We start from the raw sequence: 20,035 nt of genomic DNA, 5'->3' as shown, positions 1-20,035 counted from the left end.
TATTGCAGCTCAGTATAAAAAATTCTGATGTACAATTGCAAGGAGTCCATTAATTGTGAACAGCCCCGGATCTAGCGGAGGATAACTTGTTTAATTTAAATGGCAGGCTCTAACCATAATCAACATCAGCAAAATAAATAGTGGTGATAACACTTCTGAATATACTAAATTTTTCTGTCCTTCTAATTTAAGACAAAGTAATAACTTGAATAAAAATACTAATATTAATTGTATGAAACTCCAAGCCGGAGTTCTTGCCCCGAACGACAACTCTTGTGGGCGGCAAATTCAAATATAACGCTGGATTGTATTTGATATGTTGTTCACTAAAACAGGTTTCTAATTTTAGTACAATGTTAATAGTTTTAAGGCCAAGTTTAAAAAACACTTTTAAGAAGATTTATAATTAAATACTAAGAACCCTTTTAAAGGAACATGAGTTAAATAAAGTTAAGTACAACCGATTACAACTGTAATTATAAGATCAGAAAGAGGCCAATAGAGGGACTCCAGGCGTCACTGATAGAAACAGACTGACCCTATCATTCGGTCCTGATCCCTGGTGGATGAAGGTACTCGCTATGAGCGAGACAGCAGAAGTTCTTTTGCCTAACGGCGATACTGATAACCGCATGGACGAAAGCGTTCCTGCGGATGCTAACCCTACGGATAATGACTGCTTTGGAGTGGCTAGTAATACTGTTTCTACTGCTTTGGATGTGGAATTATCCCAAGAATTTATGCGATCAAGAATAGCGGATATAGACATGCAAATCGACTAAATTAAAAATGCTGTGAAAACTTATCACCAACAGAGACCCGTTACGAATGTGGATACGATTACGGAAGCCATGCTGAAGCTGATGAAAAAACTCAAAGCCGAGGCGGATCATTTAAGAGGTAAGTGCATTCTTAACCTTAATATCTCTGCTACGAATAGGAGAAAATTAATGCTAACCCTAATAGTAAAACTGTTAAACGTTAATCAAATGTTGAAGGCTCTATTGATGTAGTTGATAGTGATGGATTTAGAATGCCGAATAAAACGGCAAAACAGTTAAAAGTAGAAAAAGCTAAAAATATTATTGATGTGCAAAATAAATTTTCTGTTTTAAAGGATAATGAAAATGTAGATGAAATTTCTTATAGTACTGGCAATACACCTCAGAATGAGGAAATTCATCATAATATTACTGCTCCCCCCCAAATAACTAACGTTCCACCAATTATGGTGAATCCTGGTCAGTTAAAATTTGGCGAATTTTCAAAGCAGCTTGCTGCTCAAACTAAAGAAAAATTTTTTAGAAAACTAAACGGAGAGTTTCTCAAAATATTCCCGCAGACGCCTGATCATCACAGGACTTTATCTAGCCTCTTCAAGGAAAAAGCTGTTGAACATTACTTTATCAATGAAAATACGTATAAACGACCAATAAAGGTAGTTTTGAGAGGACTACCTTCGAACTCTGATAAGCAAGCAATTGCCCAGGCAATAGCAGATAGAGGATTTACAGTGCATAAAGCAGCACAGCTTACTAAACATCGTACAAGAGCACCAATGCCTTTATTTCTTATCACGCTGATGCAAACTGCCAATGTACAAGATATTTTCCATATAAAGGACTTGATGCTTTATATTGTATCTGTCGAGAAATATGTATCGAAAAACCAAATCCCACAAAGCCACTACTGCCAAAAGTGGCATCATTCGTCGGAAAATAGCTTTTTTCAGCTGCGCTGCGTGAAGTGTGCGGAAAATCACAGATCCTCAGAATACCCCATTAGGCAGAACAGAAAAACCTGGAAAGAACTCATTGTCCTATCGTGGATGCCCTGCATTTCCTAAAAATAAACCAGTAAATAAAAAGAAAAGCACAGTAAAACCTGGACTTAGCTTCGCACAGGCAAAATGCGGTTAAACTCTCAGAAACAAATTGATGATAAGGTAGAGGGCAAAAGTCTTAAAAACCCTTTAAATGCTGAATTTCCCCAGCTTGCTAATAAAAATACTAATATGAATAGTAATCAAAATGCTAACTTCTTTAATGCTACCTCAAAAAATTCTAGTAATTCTGATGTCTTTGAATTTTTTTAAATGTTTAAAAGAAATTCATGACATATTTGGACATAATAACATTAGTAAGATGACTCAGATATTTAAGAAATATGTCCCAAAATTAAAAGCTCATACTGATAATGTTGATAAACTGTTTGAATATTTTGAAATGTTGTCAGAAATTAATGATTAGTACAATTAATTCTGTGGAAAATATCTCAATAGTAACATGGAACGCAAATGGCTTGTCCGCTAAATTTAATGAACTTAGGGATTTTGTAAAGTACTGCCCAGATATTATTTTGATACAAGAAATCATGCTTAGTCCACAACAGAGTTTCAGAATTAGCAACTATGAAAGCTGTATAAGTGACAGACCAAGGAGACCTGGCAGAATTTCTGGTGAAATTATAATTTTAATTAAGCGCTTCATCGCGCACTTTGAAACTACACTACCACAGCTTTCGGCCATTGAGGCTCTAGCTATCATAATCATACCACACACTCAACGAACAATCACTTTCGTCTCCATCTATCTAGCCGCCGCAAGAGCTCAAAAGGATGTTTTTGCCGATTTAGAGGCTATATCCAAGTTAAACACACTATTATTATTATCGTTGGAGTATTATTATCGTTATTATTATTATTATTCAACGTTGGAGACTTTAATGCACAACACAGAAATTAGAACTGCAATAAATGTAGCAAATACGGATACATAGTAAACAATTTCGCCAACAAGGCCAACTTAAAAATTGCAGCTCCGACGCACCCAACACGCTATAACCCGGATAATGCAAGCATCATTGACTTCCTACTAAAGAATATTAATGCTCCCACTAAAACCAAGAGCTTATGTGAATTGTCATCTGATCACAATCCTGTAATTATGGAAGTTAACATCAGTGGCACACGACACAAAAGAGCTCTTATTACTTACTGGGTAAATTATACCAAAGCTCTAAACAACAAACAGTACACTTTACTAACAGCACAGAGTGCGGATGAGTTAGACGCAGTAGTGGAAGATTTCACCAATACTCTCAAAAGTGCATTAAAACTAACATCAAAGAAATCCCATTAACAGAGAGCAAGAAATCCTGAAATTAAGAAATTAGTTAACGAGAGAAATCGAGCAAGGGAAAGATGGCAGAGAACTCGCTGCCCACTGGATAAAAGAATCATGAATGACTTACACCAGAAAGTCAGGCAATACACTAACCTTCATGCAAAAAATGAGCGGTTTAGATATTTGGAAAGTCTTTCAAATGACTATAATTCTATCTGGAAAGCAGTTTCCAAATATAAAAGATGCTACAATAATATTCCGCCCCTTAACGGCCCAAAAGGGATCGCATACACAGAAACTGAGAAAGCTGAGTCACTAGCTGATAACTATGCTAACCAGTTTCGCATTAACAACATTTCAAACCCAGACACGGAACGCACAGTTAGTTACACGAACAATTTATATTTTTCACAACCACACACAGACAACATTCGTCTGGCTAAACCATCTGAGGTAATTCGATGTATCGAGGGAAAAAAAGTCAAGAAAAGCCCTGGAATCGATGGAGTGAGCAACAAAATGATACGCAAAATGGGTCGCGTGATACTCTTCAAATTTACTCGAATAATCAACCTTGGTTACTTCCCAAAGAGATGGAAAACTGTCGTGGTAGTGCCAATAAGCCATCTAAACCAGCTAATGACCCAAAATCCTACAGACCTGTAAGTTTACTATCTACACTAAGCAAATAGCTGAAGCTGCCATCTACGACCGCATCCTGGAGCACATCAATATTAACAAGATCCTAATACCGCAGCAACATGGATTCAGAAGAAAACATTCTACAGTGCACCAGCTATACAGAGTGACAGAGTTTATCGCTGAAGGATTCAAACAAAAGGAGAGCACTGGAACTCTTTTTCTCTATATATCGAAGGCATTCGACCACGTTTGGCTAGACGGCTTACTATACAAACTTATTTCTATGGGTTTCCTAGGATACACCATAAACATCACTAAATCTTATCTCTATGAGAGGCACTTTGTCGTTCGCTGCAAAAATACATATTCTACTCAGAAAAACATACTTGCAGGGGTCCCTCAGGGGTCTCTGACAGGTCCTATATACTTCCTATTATACGCGAACGACATACCACACACCCCATACACTTCTCTTGCCATGTATGCTGACGACACGGCGATCCTCGCAAAAATGCATCCCTAAACCACGTAGTACAAGCATTACAAATACACACTCTCTTGAAGCCTGGCTTAAAAATGGAAGATCCAAATAAATGTGGATAAGTCAGTTGCAGTGCTATTCACAAGAAAAAGACGGATTGATCACTGTATTAAAATGTACAGTCATTCCGTAGGCTACGTAAGTAAAATACCTAGGTGTCACGTTGGATAGAAGCTTAACATGGAAGCTCCATACTACACAAGTAGTTAATAAGGTCCGAGCTTCTAAACAAAAACTTGCCCCCTTAATTTCTCGGAACTCAGTTTTATCTCTAGACAATAAATTGCTCCTTTACAAAGCGATGTTGCGTTCCATTATTACCTATGCCTGTCCTGTTTGGGGTTTGCCAGTAACCACGCCCCCCCTCGTATGCCTGCCAATAGCGAATGTTTGCACCGCACTTTTTCTCCTCACTTAGCACTCCCACTACCAGACTCCAGCTCAGTTAGACGGAAGACACCGAGTTAGCTTCGGTTAAGCAAGAGGTAAATGACTCTTCGACGCAAAAATGAATTTACTTCTCAGATTCTAGTTGCAGCTATCAATCCAGTGTTTCACGCATCAGCTATGAACAATCTAATGCCAAAATTGCTACATCTTCGCCGTTATATTGCTTATACAAGTAGCGCTAAATTGCTTCTACAACTTCTACAACTCACGCTATAATTGCTTCACGAAATACTTGCCTTTTTGGGGGGGGGCACAGCTACAATTTAAAATATTTATTTTAGGATTTTCATGCTTTTCTTGGACTCTTAAGTTATGCTACGCATATAAAAGATATGCACACGACCTTACTTTGCTACATACAGGGTAGGGAAGTGTCCCAGGCACCTGACTGCGTGACTTCGTCTCTTAAGATAAACCACTGGAGTCCTTCTATCGTTTTCCGTCTGGGCGGTGTGTATTCAAATGAGAAATAGAACGATTGCTTGTTGAAGGAATCGCCTGGTTTTCATAGCAACGTCTGCTGGGAAATGGAGAAGCATTGTAACTATTTTCTAAGAGCTAAGCGAAAATAATTAACCTTGGGCCATCCTGGACAAATAAAACAATTCAAATTAATATTCATCGAGTATATACAAGACATCTTCATTATGTCTTCAAGACGAAGCAAGGCATTTACATTTTTTTTTGCAGCCAGTCGGCATCTTAGGCTCAACTTTGGTTTGAATCGGAACAGCGGAGCGCATACTGGATTTTAAAGCTAGATTTATTATTTTGATGTTTTTTCATAGTTTTCAGGTCTCTTCTGTACTCTTTTTTTTTCATTTTTTCCCCCTTAAATATGCTTGCTTTTAATAGAGCTCGCACTATATTTAGCGAGACGCGACCATTTATTTAGGACTGTTCAGTGTAATTACGTCAACTCTCAGTTATTCTTATCAAGGCAATTCATAGTGAATTTCATTTAGATTAAAAGAAACCATCTGCGCGCCGAGGGTGGGAAAAAGAGGAATATAGAAAGCGAGCCAAAGATAAGGCCAAACAGAGAAAACAAATTTCAGCTAAGATGAAAAATTAATTTCACGGAAGAAGTAAACCGTAAGACCCTGCCACAATTCCGGTTATGTTGAGATTCTAGAGGGTATTAATATTTCTTGCAATTTGCATGATCAAACATGATTGCATATATTATCCCCAAACAATTTAAAAATCAGCATTTGGAAAGAACAACCTTCTTCATCGACATCACACGAATAGCTGGAGGACGTGAAACCATGATATAAAGATCTCTTCATTTATATGGGGCGGGCAGCAGAAAGACGAAAATCTAAAAATTTTTGATTTGTTGGACCCATGCAGTTGGCTGGTTACAGAAAAAAATGATCGATCACCAACAATCTTTCTTAAGCAGTCAATCAGTATTTAACGAAAGAACTGACTAAAACTGAGGAATTATTAAAAAGTGAGAGAAAATCCTATGGAATATTGGATACAAGAGTCTAAAACAGTAGCCGAAAAAACTGCACTTGAACCTATTCTGACAAAGAAAGAATTCCAAAGCACAAAAAGTAATCTGATGAACTGTTTAAGGAAAATCACAAACACTTCAATCTGTTCAGATCGAAGTTAGAGCAAATTAAAACATATTAAAAAATATCTACGATCATCGATGAGCCAGGGGCGTTTGTCAAGTCACGCGATTCTGGCAAACCGAAAATCAAATTATGACGATTCCATGCACCTATTAGCAGAACAAAAGGCTTAGAGAGAAAAATTTTAATTTTTGTTACTAATTCCGTGATATTTTAATAGCGTTCAGGCAGGTAGGAATTTTAAATTAATTTTGAAATAGGAAGTATGAAAAACAAGACAGGAAGCACGAATACTCTCAGTAATAGCCCATATTCTGTATAATCTTTTCAGAATACTTCCTTTCGGCAATAACCCATATTTTGTATGCAATGGCCCCATTAGTGGCTGAGCAATAAAAGCCGTCGAACACTAGTAGTTCGGTTCGAGGGTCAATTATACACTGGTGTGCAAAAACTAAGGACGAAGTCGAAAAATTAGCATATCAGCTGAACGAAGAGGTAGAGCGGACAGAAAGACCAATCAGGAGATTAAGTAAGGTGATGTACGGTAGCACATGCGCAGATATGCAAGTAGACGTAATGGGGGAGCGTCTAAGTAGTATAAAGCATGTTGTTGGTGTAAGATCAGTATTTCTGGCAAAGAGATTCCACGCCGCATAGCAGACACCGAGTTGCTGCCTCAGCGAGAAATGGCGAATAATCAATCTGTTAAACGACATCTGGATGCTTTTACCCGAGGTCGAATCATTGGGAAGTTGGAGGAAGGCCGCAGTGTGACAAGTGTGGCTGCAGAGTTCGGAATTGCTCACAACATCGTTTCACGACTTTGGAGGCAATTTCAAACTACAGGAACAGATATCCGGGGGTTTAGTAGTGGTCGTCCACGAGGAACCACACCCGCAGATGACCGGTATATTGCCTTACAGGCCAGAAGAAACAGGCGGCAGACAGCGGGAGAAATCGCTAGACACACGACACAGGCGACTGGACGACCGATATCGCGTTTTACCGTGGCCAGAAGACTGCACGGTGATGGTCTGTTTGCACGACGCCCTGTACGGTGTGTACCTCTAACGCCTGCCCATCGGAGAAGGCGTTTTCTGTGGTGCCGGGAACACCGGAATTGGAGAGACAATGAATGGGGACGAGTACTCTTTACAGATGAGAGCAGATTCAGTCTGAGTAGCGATTCTCATCGCATACTCATCTGGAGAGAGCGGGGAAGCATCCCTCGAACATCATTGAAAGGGACAGGTATGGAGGTGGCGGTGTTCTTGTTTGGGGAGGCATCATGCTTGGTAGTCGTACAGACCTTCACATCTTCGACGCAGGTTCAGTCAACGGGACCCGTTATTGTAACGAGATTCTTCTTCCATATGTGCGTCTTTTTAGAGGCTCTATGGGTCCGCAGTTCCTATTCATGGACGACAATGCACCATGTCATCGCACAGTAGCTGCCGAACAGCTCTTAGAGAGTGAGGATATTGAACGTATGGATTGGCCGGCACGATCTCCGGATCTCAATCCCATCGAGCATGTATGGGATTTTCTAGGTAGACGCTTGGCAGCTCGTACCTTACCACCAGTAACGATTCCGGAGCTTCGATTGGCGCTGCAAGACGAATGGGCAGCAATGCCTCAACAACTCATTGACACTCTCATTCTCAGCATGGGCAGATGCTGTGAAACCTGCCTAGCAGTCAGGGGAGATCATATCCCCTATTAAAGACCGGATGTTTCTTGCTGGACACCCATCACAGGGATGTTTCGGCCTTCAGTCGCATTGCGCTCCATGCTACTTTTTCAATAAAGCTTCTTTTTATCCCTCTGATTTCTCTTTTAGTAAGTGTTGCTTACATTACTCATGTCCTTATGTATTGGGGATCTTACGGTATTAAATGTGTTGATTTGGAAAGCTTTTGTACAAAGTTATATTGAAAAAACCGTCTCGTCCTTAATTTTTGCACACCAGTGTATGTGAATGAGCTGACTGTATGAGCATTTTCGTGATTTTCCCCGTGTGTAACATAGATACAAGCTAGTTTCCCTTACAGATGTTTTTCCACGGGTCATTCTTCATTTTCCATGCAGTGCCTAATGGCGAAACACATAGTAAATAGTCATACAAATGTCCTCAGCAGTGGCCGAGTGATTATGACCGCTGAATACTGGTAGTTCGACCTTGCCAGGGTTAAAACCCAGGTGAACAGGCTGGCTGCATGGTTTGTTTTCGTGGATTTCCTCATGTGTAACGTGAAAAAGAGCCAGTTTCCTTTAAAAAGTTCCTCCACGAAAGCACCTCTCCTCTAATCAGATAGCCCTCTTGTCTTTGCCATATTCATATAATCTAACCTAATTTAACAGGTATGCAATATTACAGAATAGTGAGAAGCTTAGGAGATGCCCGTTCCCCCTACAGCGGAAAAACGAATGGTGGCGAGGACTGGAGGGTTAAAAGCACTTCAGAATTAGAGTTAGGATTAGGATTGAATCCGAAAGTAAGCTGACCAGAAAGGCGATTCTCCTAGGAGGGGACGATTTTCTAATTATGTAACTTTGGTATGTATTTTCCCTTTATTAAAAAAAAAGTAAGTAAAGAATTTAGTATAAAATGGAGCTTAGGTTTTTACCTCAAACCCTATCTATTTCTGTATTTATTAAACAAATTAAAACTTGTTAGAGAAACTTAAAGGATGATGGTGGCAGTTTTAGCTTTTGCTCCACATCAGAAAAATCAAAGATCCGGCACTGATTGTGATAGAAATCACTTTCCTGGTGTAGTTTTTTAATAAATTCAAATTCCCCCTCTTTCTTTCCTAATAATGCTCAAGTATATTTTGCCCAATCATGAAACCATCATGAAAACCATTAAATCCTCCCACTCTATAGTCCCGTTCACAAGAGCGGATTCGACTGGCGGGGAAAACTAGTTCTTCCAACGGGTCCCATTCACACGGCGAACAAGCATTAACTGCTTCTCCGAATTGGAGATAGAATTTGGTAGAACTTTGCTACCTTTCGGTAGCAGGGCAAACGGGGAGTAGCGACCAAAGCTGCTTGAAGCTTTGGTAGCGTCTCCGTTCTGCGGGCTAACGCTTCATGCGCAGCGATATGCTTCGCTAGCGTAATAGGCTTAGTGATGGGCAACTTCGGTAATTTCTTGTACCCGGTACGAGAGTAACGGGTACGGACAAGTACCCGGTACAAAATACCCGTTACTCAAGTAACCGTTACTTTGAAAAGTACCGAAAACCGAATTCAAGTACCGAGTACCCAAATAACGATTTGGAGTACCGAAGTAACGAAATACTGGAGTAACGGTTTGCTGTACCGGAGTACCCTAGTAACGATTTGGAGTACCGAAGTGCCCTAGTAACGATTTGGAGTACCGAAATACGCAGCTAACGATTTTGCGCACTGAAGGAACTCTGCCACGTCACCATGTGTTTGATTTTATCTGTACGGAGTAAGATTTTGAATATCAGAAAACATGTCAACTACGGAAGTCTGAGGAGCAGGAGAGCGCGGCGGGTTGTTTCTGGTGTTGGGTTTGTGTAAATTGTCTTTGATGGCCAGTGGGGGTTGTGGGGGTTGGGAGGATTGCCGCGGGAAATGGATGGATGGAAACATTTTCGCTTTCGTTTGTGTCTTGTGTGCAGGTGCAGCAAAATCGATGGGTGCTCTATCAATTTCGTGAAACGGGTCGTCCATAAATGATGTCACGCTTGGAGGGGGGGTTAGTGAAATTGTGACAGTTTGTGACAAGGCGGGGGAGAGGGTAACAAGAAGTGTGACATCATATTTTGATTAAAATAAAAAAGTTTAAAACCAGCAGATTGAATTTTGAAGTTATTTTAAAATTACCAAAATTTGAAGGTATTTCCTTAATTGGGGCGAAAGCAACTTTCATGTGATTTTTTTTTTTTTTTTTTTTTTACTTACATTCCTTTCTTTTCAAAAATAAAGGCATTCAGAGTAGGTTTTTGAGAATAGGGTAGCGGCAGAAATTGTAATTTTATTGCTATTGTGTATTAATTATGTTTTTTGCTGTAAACTTTTCTCTTATTTCATACGAAATAAGTGCACGAATCATTATTATTGTTATATTTACAGATGTCATTAAAACATATAGTTTAAATTTAAAAATAAAGTCTGAAATATGATCTATAACGTAGTGCTACTTTTTGAACTGCAAGTATAAGTTTACGTAATATTGCGTGACATGTGACAAAGGGGGGAGGGGGTATGTTGAAGTGTGACACTTTGTGACAAAGAGGGGGAGGGGGGTCCAAAATGTTGCAGAAAAGTGTGACATTATTTATGGACAGCCCCAAATGAGCATAGTTGCGTACTTGAAAAACGTCGGAAGATTTTCTTTGTATGATATTGAAGGAAGGGAGAGTACACTATGTTTTTTTCGGCTGTGTTGTGTTGTTGGAGGGAAACAAAGGGGAAAAAATCGAAAAATAGAAATTTTGATGCAACACTATACTATGAGTAAAAATGTCGCAATAAATTTAAAATAGAAAATTAACTATAACTAGCTGTGTAGCAACTCGATAGGATGCAGTTTCCTAAGTAAATATCAGAAATTTAATGATCAATCTGTTTTAACATGATATTTTTAATTTATACGGATAAATAACATACCACAGAAGTCGTTTAATACCTTCAATGCGGTAGTAAAGGGCATAGGGGTGCGTAGGGTCTAGAAATTAAAATAATCACAAACCTTTATCTCACTTATAGATAAGATAATGACCTTCACTGCGAAATAACACTTATTCAAGCTACCAAATTTTAAAAAAGATAAATCTCTAATTCTCTACTCTCCCCTAAGTATATTAAAAATTCTGAATAAAAAAGTAAGATAATTTAAACATTAAATATAACATAAATGACCTTGTGTGTTTATTATACAATACTGGCATAAAATAAAATTTACACATTTATTCATATACACATGGTTGAAGAGCTTTTCCACAAAAAAGTTTATACTGTTCCTTTTTAAATTACATTTAAATTTATTTTGAGTTAAATTTGTACTTTTGGAGATTTGGCACAGTACAATAAACAACAAAATGATTAGAAATATTTTTAAAAACAAAAAAATATGATTTTAAAAAATGCATAAACATATATATTTGATTTAAACATTTTAAATTAAAGCACTAGAAAATGAGGTATGTTTTGAAAAGTGAGATAATGTAGTATATTTGGATGTACTACAGTAATAAGTAAATTTCAGCAAAATGTTTAAAAATATTTTTAAAAACGCACAATATGATTTTAAAAGGCACATTCAATATATCAATTTTGAATTGAAGATTATCAAAAAACTCTAGAAAAATAATATAGCAAAGGGTTTTAAACTGTGAGAGCGCAATACCTGGATGCAGTAACTGCTGTAAACACAAAAATGCAACAGAATGGTAAGAAATATTTTTAAAACTCAAATTACAGCCAAAGCGCATTCGACATAAGAATTTTGAGTGAAAGATTATTAAAAAACACAAGGAAATAAGGCAGCATGTCTTTAAAACTACGAGAACGTAATATCTGGATACTGTAACAGCAAAAAGCAACAAAAATATTTGTAAAATCGCATTATATGAACTCAATAAGTACATTCGATATAAAAATTTAAATTAAAGATGATTTAAACACTAGAAAATAAGATAGCATGCTTTCAACTATATGAGAACTTAACACATGTGAGTACGGCTAAGTAAATAATAGAACTGTAGAACTTTATATTATATTAATAATCTAAATACAATTTCAAAATAATATTTTATAAAGAAATTGACATTTGAATGAAGTAATATTTAATTTAATTTAAAACAAATAAAACTTTGATAGGCTGTGCAAAACGTTATAAAAGTATCAAGTTTTTTAACTTTATGGAAATTTTAGGCATTTAATTCCTTCTATTTTTTTTTATAAAGACCACTTAAAATATGTAACGAAAAATTAAGCATAAAAAATTGACTCCCAGAAACAGTTTTGAAAATAATGCAGCGAAAATAAACATAGAAATAAGCATTTTAAGCTGAACTTAGTTTGGAATTTTAAGAAGGTCAATAAATGATTAAGTATTATATTTGTAATGTAAGAAAATTAGTCGTTTCAACTTTTGTCCACTCAAACGGTTTCGCCGATCATTCAATATTAATCCAGCTTTAGAGAACACCCTTTCGCATGGCACTGAAGTAGCCACAAGGCCTAATTTTTTCCGTGATAATTCATACAAATTAAAAAATAAATTTTTATTCTTTTCCCACCACTCCAGTGGATCAGATTTCCTGGAAAGAATGGGCTCTTGCAGGTACATTTTCACTTCTGCCCCAGCTTTGTCGATCGCCGCGTCTGCTGCGGGAGCTGATGAAGTTCGAGAGTCTTTACTCTCAAACTCGAACCAAACCGATGATTCGTCTATCTCTTCATCATCCCCTTCCACATCCTCAACAAGATTATGTGTAGTTTGTACAACTACCGATAACTCACAGATAATATCACTTTCAATTTTTTTGGCGACATCACATTTGAGCCCCAATTTTTTTTATTCGGGGGTCAAGGAAAGCAGCATGAGCAATGCCTTCTCTTGAATCGATAGTTGTAAATATATTACCCAATTCACGTTGTAGTACTAGTATCACATTTTGTACTTGTTCATTAACACTTTTACTAAGCAGATTTTTTTGAAGTCCGCCGATTAACACAGGCGCCATAGATGCTGACAAGTATTTTTTCGAACTCAACTCGCAAGTCACGTTTTCAAAACGTCACAAAGATGTTGGACACTTTCCCATTCTGGCACATTAAGAGCCTCTGGGGGTCGTTAATCAAACCCATTGTAGAACGAATAGCGTCTTTCAGTTCAAGGAAACGTTTTACCATATAAAACGTGCTGTTCCAACGAGTCTTCACATCTAAGACGACTTTTAAGTCTTTTCTCTCCTCGCTAGAGCAGATATTTTCGCAGATTTTTTGCAGCGATATTACTTGTCGATATTACGATCTTACTCCTGTAAACTATCACAATATCCCTAATTTTCGTTAGAAGGTCGTTAACCTCGTTTAGAGAATTTGTGACAGCCAAATTGAGAGAGTGTGCAATGCATCCTAAATATTTTAACTTTAGTTCGCTGTCGACAGCGTTAATCATATTTTTGGAATTGTCAGTCACTATTAAACACACTTTTTCCATCGGAAAATATGGTTGGCAAATGTGTATGATATTTTCTGCAATATGTTTGGCTGAATGACGTTCATCAAAAATTGAGCAGTCAATCAGTACCGTTTTCCTTTGCAGGTGTTCGTCAATAAAATGGCCTGTCTCGAGAGGTTATCCCCAAGCCACTGACACAAGGACTAGCGACCAGCCGACTGACACCCGTGAGGACGACTAAGGTGCCTCCCGTTTAGCTAAAGCAGAGGCCAAAGTAGTGTGTTGGGAACAGTACCTCGCCCCTCAACTACCAGGACCCTCATTTCCAGCGACACGGGTCTCCCCACACGGCAAACAAGTGGGCAGTTTTCTCGCTACTCGAAAACTAGAGACAAGTGCTGTTCCAGTCTCTCGTGACGAGCCCCAAACTCCGAAGAGAGAAACCACAAGTGAGAAGGGAAGGAAAAAAAAGTTCCAGCCAAGAGGAGAGGAGACGGAAAAGAGGAATAGATCACTGGGACTCTAAGATCGTGACACCCGTCTCACCAAGAAGATGATCCCCTGAAGGGCTAGGGTACCTCGGGATTGCCACATCCGTACTCACAAAAGTGAGCCCCTAAGGGCTCTGGGTTTATCTGAATAACAAATCAGTAATTCTTAATGCAAACAGTACTGAATATTTATCTTTTAGAATATGAATACTTTTAAACATTTATTTTTTGTATATGGATAAAAAACACAGGACACACAATTTGCAGCAATTTACAATGCGTGCCTGAAGTCTACAGGTTGCAGTGCTGAAAAAATATGCATTGCGCGTGCGTGAAGCGTAAGGCGCGTAGAACGGAGACGCTACTCCCCATACTGCACTGCGCAGTTCCACTTAATTTTAACATACATGGCTGACGTTTCTGCTGCTGTTTGCTCCGATTGGTTAAAACAGGAAACGTAGGGTTACAGAATCTAGTGCTTGGCGACTTTTGGTTCATCGCCTTTACAATTTGTATCTGAGCGTGGTGGACCAAAAAGTGTGCATAACCGTGGCCTTCGAGATTAGATGGCCTGGTCAGCTGCAGAATCACGTGATTTGACGTCCCGTAAGGCGTCTGAACTTTCACCCTTCGCCCTGCATTGTGTGGACACTGCAAGCAAAGACTTCTTATTACGTTGATCGCGTGCTGTATTGTTTTATTATTCGTGTTTCGTGTCTTTTTTATTGCTAAATTTAAGTAATGTTGTTAAGGATATTTTCGTTTTTCAATTGAGATTACTAGTTAACTTATTTATTAACAAGAATAACGATCGACGTCTATGTAGAGCTGTCTTCATCATGCCTGCACGATGTTGCGTTCCAGCATGCAAATCCAATTACGATGGCACCAACGAATATGTATCAGTATTCAAATTTCCAAAAGATAAAGTAAAACGGGATTTATGGATCAAAAGAATTTTAAGGAAAAATTTTATTCCAAGTGATCGCAGCGTTGTGTGTGAAAAACATTTTCGAAAAGATGATATTATTCGCTATGATTATTTACCAACAAACGAAGATACTTTCATTCAGATGTGTAGATGGCATCCTAAATTAAATAACGATGCTTACCCATGCATTTTTTCTGGTTGTCCGAAATACTTATCTGAAATTCCAACCCCTCAGAGGATAAGCAAGAAGGAAAAAAGAGCTAAGATGGAGAAGCATATTTTTAATGAATTTTTGAGAAAGAACAAAATAGCATCATTTGAGAATTTTTCTTCTATGTTACCGAATAAATTAAATATTTCAGATACTTCAAATATTATTTTACACAAATCTGTTTCTGGTATTTATATTTTATTGCTCAGTTTTCATCCACATCCTAAAATTGAGAAAAGTATCTTCGTATCGCTTCATATGGATATAGCAGTTTATCTAGGAGATGAAGTTGTTCCAGTTGAAAGTAAAGAAGAACCAGTAAAGAAGTTGAACAACATTCTTTACTGGTCATACTTACCGAGATATATGTACAAAACATTAACATGTTTGATGTTCATGAAACTTGTTTAATGTGTGGAATTCCATTTTCTAGCAGATTAAAAAAATAATGAGCACCATTTCAAATATTTGTTTAAACAATTACCGTATATACCCGCGTATAAGTCGACCCCCCCACACTTCGACATAAAAAATTCGTAGAAAATAAGAAACCCGCGTATAAGTCGACCCCCCACTTCCGAAATCGATCGAGAAACTTCGAAAACATTTTTTTTTAAGTACTACATTTATTCAAAATCATCTGAGATTCAGTCTCGAACTCTGTATTGTTACAATCACTACTAGAGCCTTCGTCGTCATTTTCACTTTCAAAAACAGCATCATCTTCCGTGCCGTCTAGTTCGTTGCTAATACAACATTTTTTAAATGATTTTATAATAATTTCAGAGGGACTCTGTAATTAGTTCGTCACATAATTTAAGTCATGAAATTACTTCAAGTAAGTGACTTATTTGATAAGTCGTCCAATTTGAGTGCGGGAAGAAAACAACTGCATTATATAAAGAAATTTTTGAACTTCCGATTCTTTTAATTTTTTATGGCCCCGCGTATAAGTCGACCCCCCCCCCCACTTTGAAGTCTTTTTTTTGTCCAAAATATCTCGACTTATACGCGGGTATATACGGTATACTAAAGTTTTTCAAAATAATATGCATACAAAAATCGATGAAAGGAAACTTAAAAAAGTCAATAATACGTGATGGAAAAGATATGAGTATGTAAATGACATTGTTTTATTTTTTAAAAATAGTGTACTAAATATGATGCAGTTCAAATATATTTTCAATAGTGTACCTTTTACATTTAAATTTATTAATCCTTTGCTGTTTCCTTATTATTTAATAATACTTCATAATTTTCAAAATAAATTATCAATTGCGATTAATTATTGCTTCAGTATACTAGTACAACTTGCACAGTATTTGCTAATTAGACAGAAATGATGGTTTGTTCTATGTATAGTTGTTTTGAGATTTTCGTTGGCAAATTTATTGATTTTACGCTTTTGTGGAACATTTTATGGATGGCTTTTATTTGTAAATATATCATTTATTATGCATCTACATATAAGTAATAATGTAAATATTATTAAATGACGTAAATATTATTATAATTATTGCTATAGATAACATATAAATATGTGAAAATTATTCGTTTTCTGTAATGTTGCAGGAAAATTGTAATTTATTTAATTTACAAAGTTTTGAGGTTTAAATTTTTTCTGTGGCTTTTGAACTGCTTTTCATTTTATTAGATAGTAATTTAAATGAATTAAAAATGTATTTGCATAATGTTTGGAAGCCCTGAAATATTTATAGTTTCAAGGAAAAATAATTTTTTATGTCTTTTAATTTGCTAAATTATATTTACTTTTGTTAGTGAATTATTTATATTTCTAAATATTTTCATTCCTCTCCTTCTCCAACCGTAAAGATATTTTTATGTTAATAAATAACAGCCTTTTTATTTTCTTATTTCAAAACTTTCTTTTTTGAGTGTATCCTAACAAATTATTACAATACAGTGTAAAAAAAATGCACAAGATAACCTAAAACATGGCATAGAAAATTTCGTGAATATTTCTTAAAAAATAATATTTATTAAGTTATTAATCTTAACTGCAAATGAATATACTACCTTTTATATACGTTTTCCCGTCAAGTCTCTGGAAATTTAATCATTATGCATTATTAAAAACAAAACACTCTAAACATCGAACGAAACGCTCGCATTCAAATCTGAAGCAAAGAAAGTCACGGAAGGATCGGACGCCTTTCGTGACGTCACTCGCAGCTAACCAGGCCATGTTATCTCGAAGGCCACGGCATAACCCACCGGAGAAACCGCAGCTCAGCGGTAGAGAGCGCGGGAAAAATGCTCAGGAGGTCGCCGGTTCTATCTCCGCTCGTAGTTTTCCATAAACTCTGCTCTGCAAAGATTTATTTTTATTTTAACTTTGTCATTATTTGTCTTTTCGCCTTCGGGTGCGGTATTAAAAATTAAACGCCTTTATTTTCTCTATTTTTGTTAAATGTTAATCTTTTTTATTTTTATTTACTGGTTTCTACTCTTTGTAATAGGTACCAGTAGCAAGATTACGATCCAAGATCCCAAAAAGCGTTTCAATAGAAATAGCGCATAATGGAATAAAATATAATTTTAGTTATACTTACTCATAATTTAGATAAAAAGAATAGGTATCCAACGCTCTTAAATGTTTACTGAATGTTTTCATTTGGTTAATTTTTTTAATATTCCTTTATTTGTATAAATTAATGCGCTATGGAAATTTACACAACAGACTCTTTCTAACAGAAATGACGAAAAAGTGATATGCTATCTCTAGGTAAACACCTTTTTCTTGTAAAACAATTACGTGCTTTTAAAAGTTTAAATTCAAATACAAATAAACTATTAATAAGATCAGTGGGTTATTTAAAATATATTCCACACAATTCCTCTAAGCTTTCATTCATAAATTAAAAAAAAATATCGAATGAAATAAACGCTGTTTCCTTTTGTTTGGCGTTAATTACCACGCACACAAGCCGATAACTCGCTATTCCAAATATGACCGCCAAGCAGATGTTTTCTCCAATGAGAGCAGCCCGTAGAAATGGTCTGTAGGCTTTGTGAATATGCTAGTTGGACTGTCAGCGAAACAATCGCATTGGTAGATATCTGGGGATGTGGTATCATCCAAAATCATTAGACAGAACCGTACGAAATGCGGAAATTTTTAAACAAGTACAGACAAGATTATCTGATGCTGGGTATTCCAGAAATACCATTCAAATTAAAACTAAAGACGCACATATCGGCTTCAACACGACAAGGGGACTCGGTACCTTTTGAATTATTGTTTTATTTACGAACTTGCATCTGATTTTTATATGAATATTATTAAATGGTTTTGTAAGATAAAATGATTTTAAGCTGAAAAAATGTTTTTGCTAATAATTTTTTTTATTTAAATTTTTGGAAGAAAAGTTTAACAATTAAAATATCTTTCTTCTCCTACAATTTTCAATGTTTTTCCTCCAAATTTTCATTGTATTTATTAGAGTGTTCTTAAGAACTTTAAGGATCAATTTTACAATTAATCAATTAGTTTCTGAGAAAAAATAAAAGCACATTCTTATGTAAAAACTTTGAAATAAGTATAATCTCAAGCACATTTTCACTTCAAATAATTTTTTTTCAGTATTGTGCAAAACCCATCCTTGTTTCTAAAAAGTACATAATTTTAAATAAGCAGTAAAAATATTAAATAACTTAGGCCATATCTATACAAGTTTTAGGACTTTAAGTAAAAGGATTCATAGAAAAAAATGTAACTGAGAAAATGCAGTTTAAGAGAATGTAAACTATCTAAATGGTCATTAAATCATTTTTCAATTTCTTAAAAATTTTATTGCTGAAATTTCAATATATATATATATATATATATAATAAAACTAGAGCTATTTAATTGGTTAATATAAACATAAATTACAAGCTCTTATTTAAAGTGTTTGTAAAACACGTTCAAAACAATTTTAATACATGAATTAATTACGCTATATTTTCTAAAACATTTATAATCAATATTAAAACATTTATAATTAATATTCATAATATTAATTTGTCATTTTATTCATTTTTTCAAAAAGCAAAGTTTGAAATTTTAACAGTCATAAAGCAATGTATTTAAAACCGTTCAGCAGCATATATGATTTCTTTTCTTCTTTTAACCATTTTGTTTCTTTCTCGTATACAAATTGCATTTAAAATTAATTTATGTGTATTTTCATTAATTAAAGAGTTAGTCTCGTATATAAATTGCATTTAAAATTAATTTATGTGTATTTTAATTAAATATAGAGTTAAACTCCGATGGCGTTCTACTATAACAATAGTAAACAATTTCAAAAAAGATGTAAGCAAACATCAGAAATCAGCCAATCTGATTCGGGTTTGTGACATCATTGCTCGCAGTGGCTTATGATTTAAGGAATGGAAGACAATGTGCATTTGAACCGGTCCTGAAGGCAAAATTGCTTCATATCCCCGTTTCTCCCTAATACAAACCGTGGCTGTGCAAAAGAGCATTGCATGTGAATGAGGCTTATATGTACTCATTTCTAAGGTGATACAAAACTGGCATATTTTATAGCAAAATCTGCTTTTGTAAAACTACTTAGTCCACAAAATACTTATTTTTAATGTTGAGATGAAATAACTACAGAATTTGGATAAAACATTCAGTAAAAACTACCACTATGAGTATAATGTAGATGTAGCAACTGGCTATGTAAATTTTCCTGATGGTCATAGTGGTGGTGCCATATATCAGTAAAAGTTGGAAACAGCCTAGTTCATGTTAGCTAGCACTAAATCATGATTTTTTTAGTTCATAAACAAGTAGTTTACCAACTGGACTAAAAGCATGCTCTGAATCCAAGCACTAAATATGGCCACATCTGCAAGCAAGCAATATCACTA

The sequence above is a fragment of the Stegodyphus dumicola genome, chromosome X1 (genome assembly GCF_044657685.1).
Source record: "Stegodyphus dumicola isolate Sdum_Otavi_A_Nest chromosome X1, ASM4465768v1".
NCBI classification, from domain to species: Eukaryota; Metazoa; Arthropoda; class Arachnida; order Araneae; family Eresidae; genus Stegodyphus; species Stegodyphus dumicola.
Note: the sequence above shows the minus strand (reverse complement) of the source record.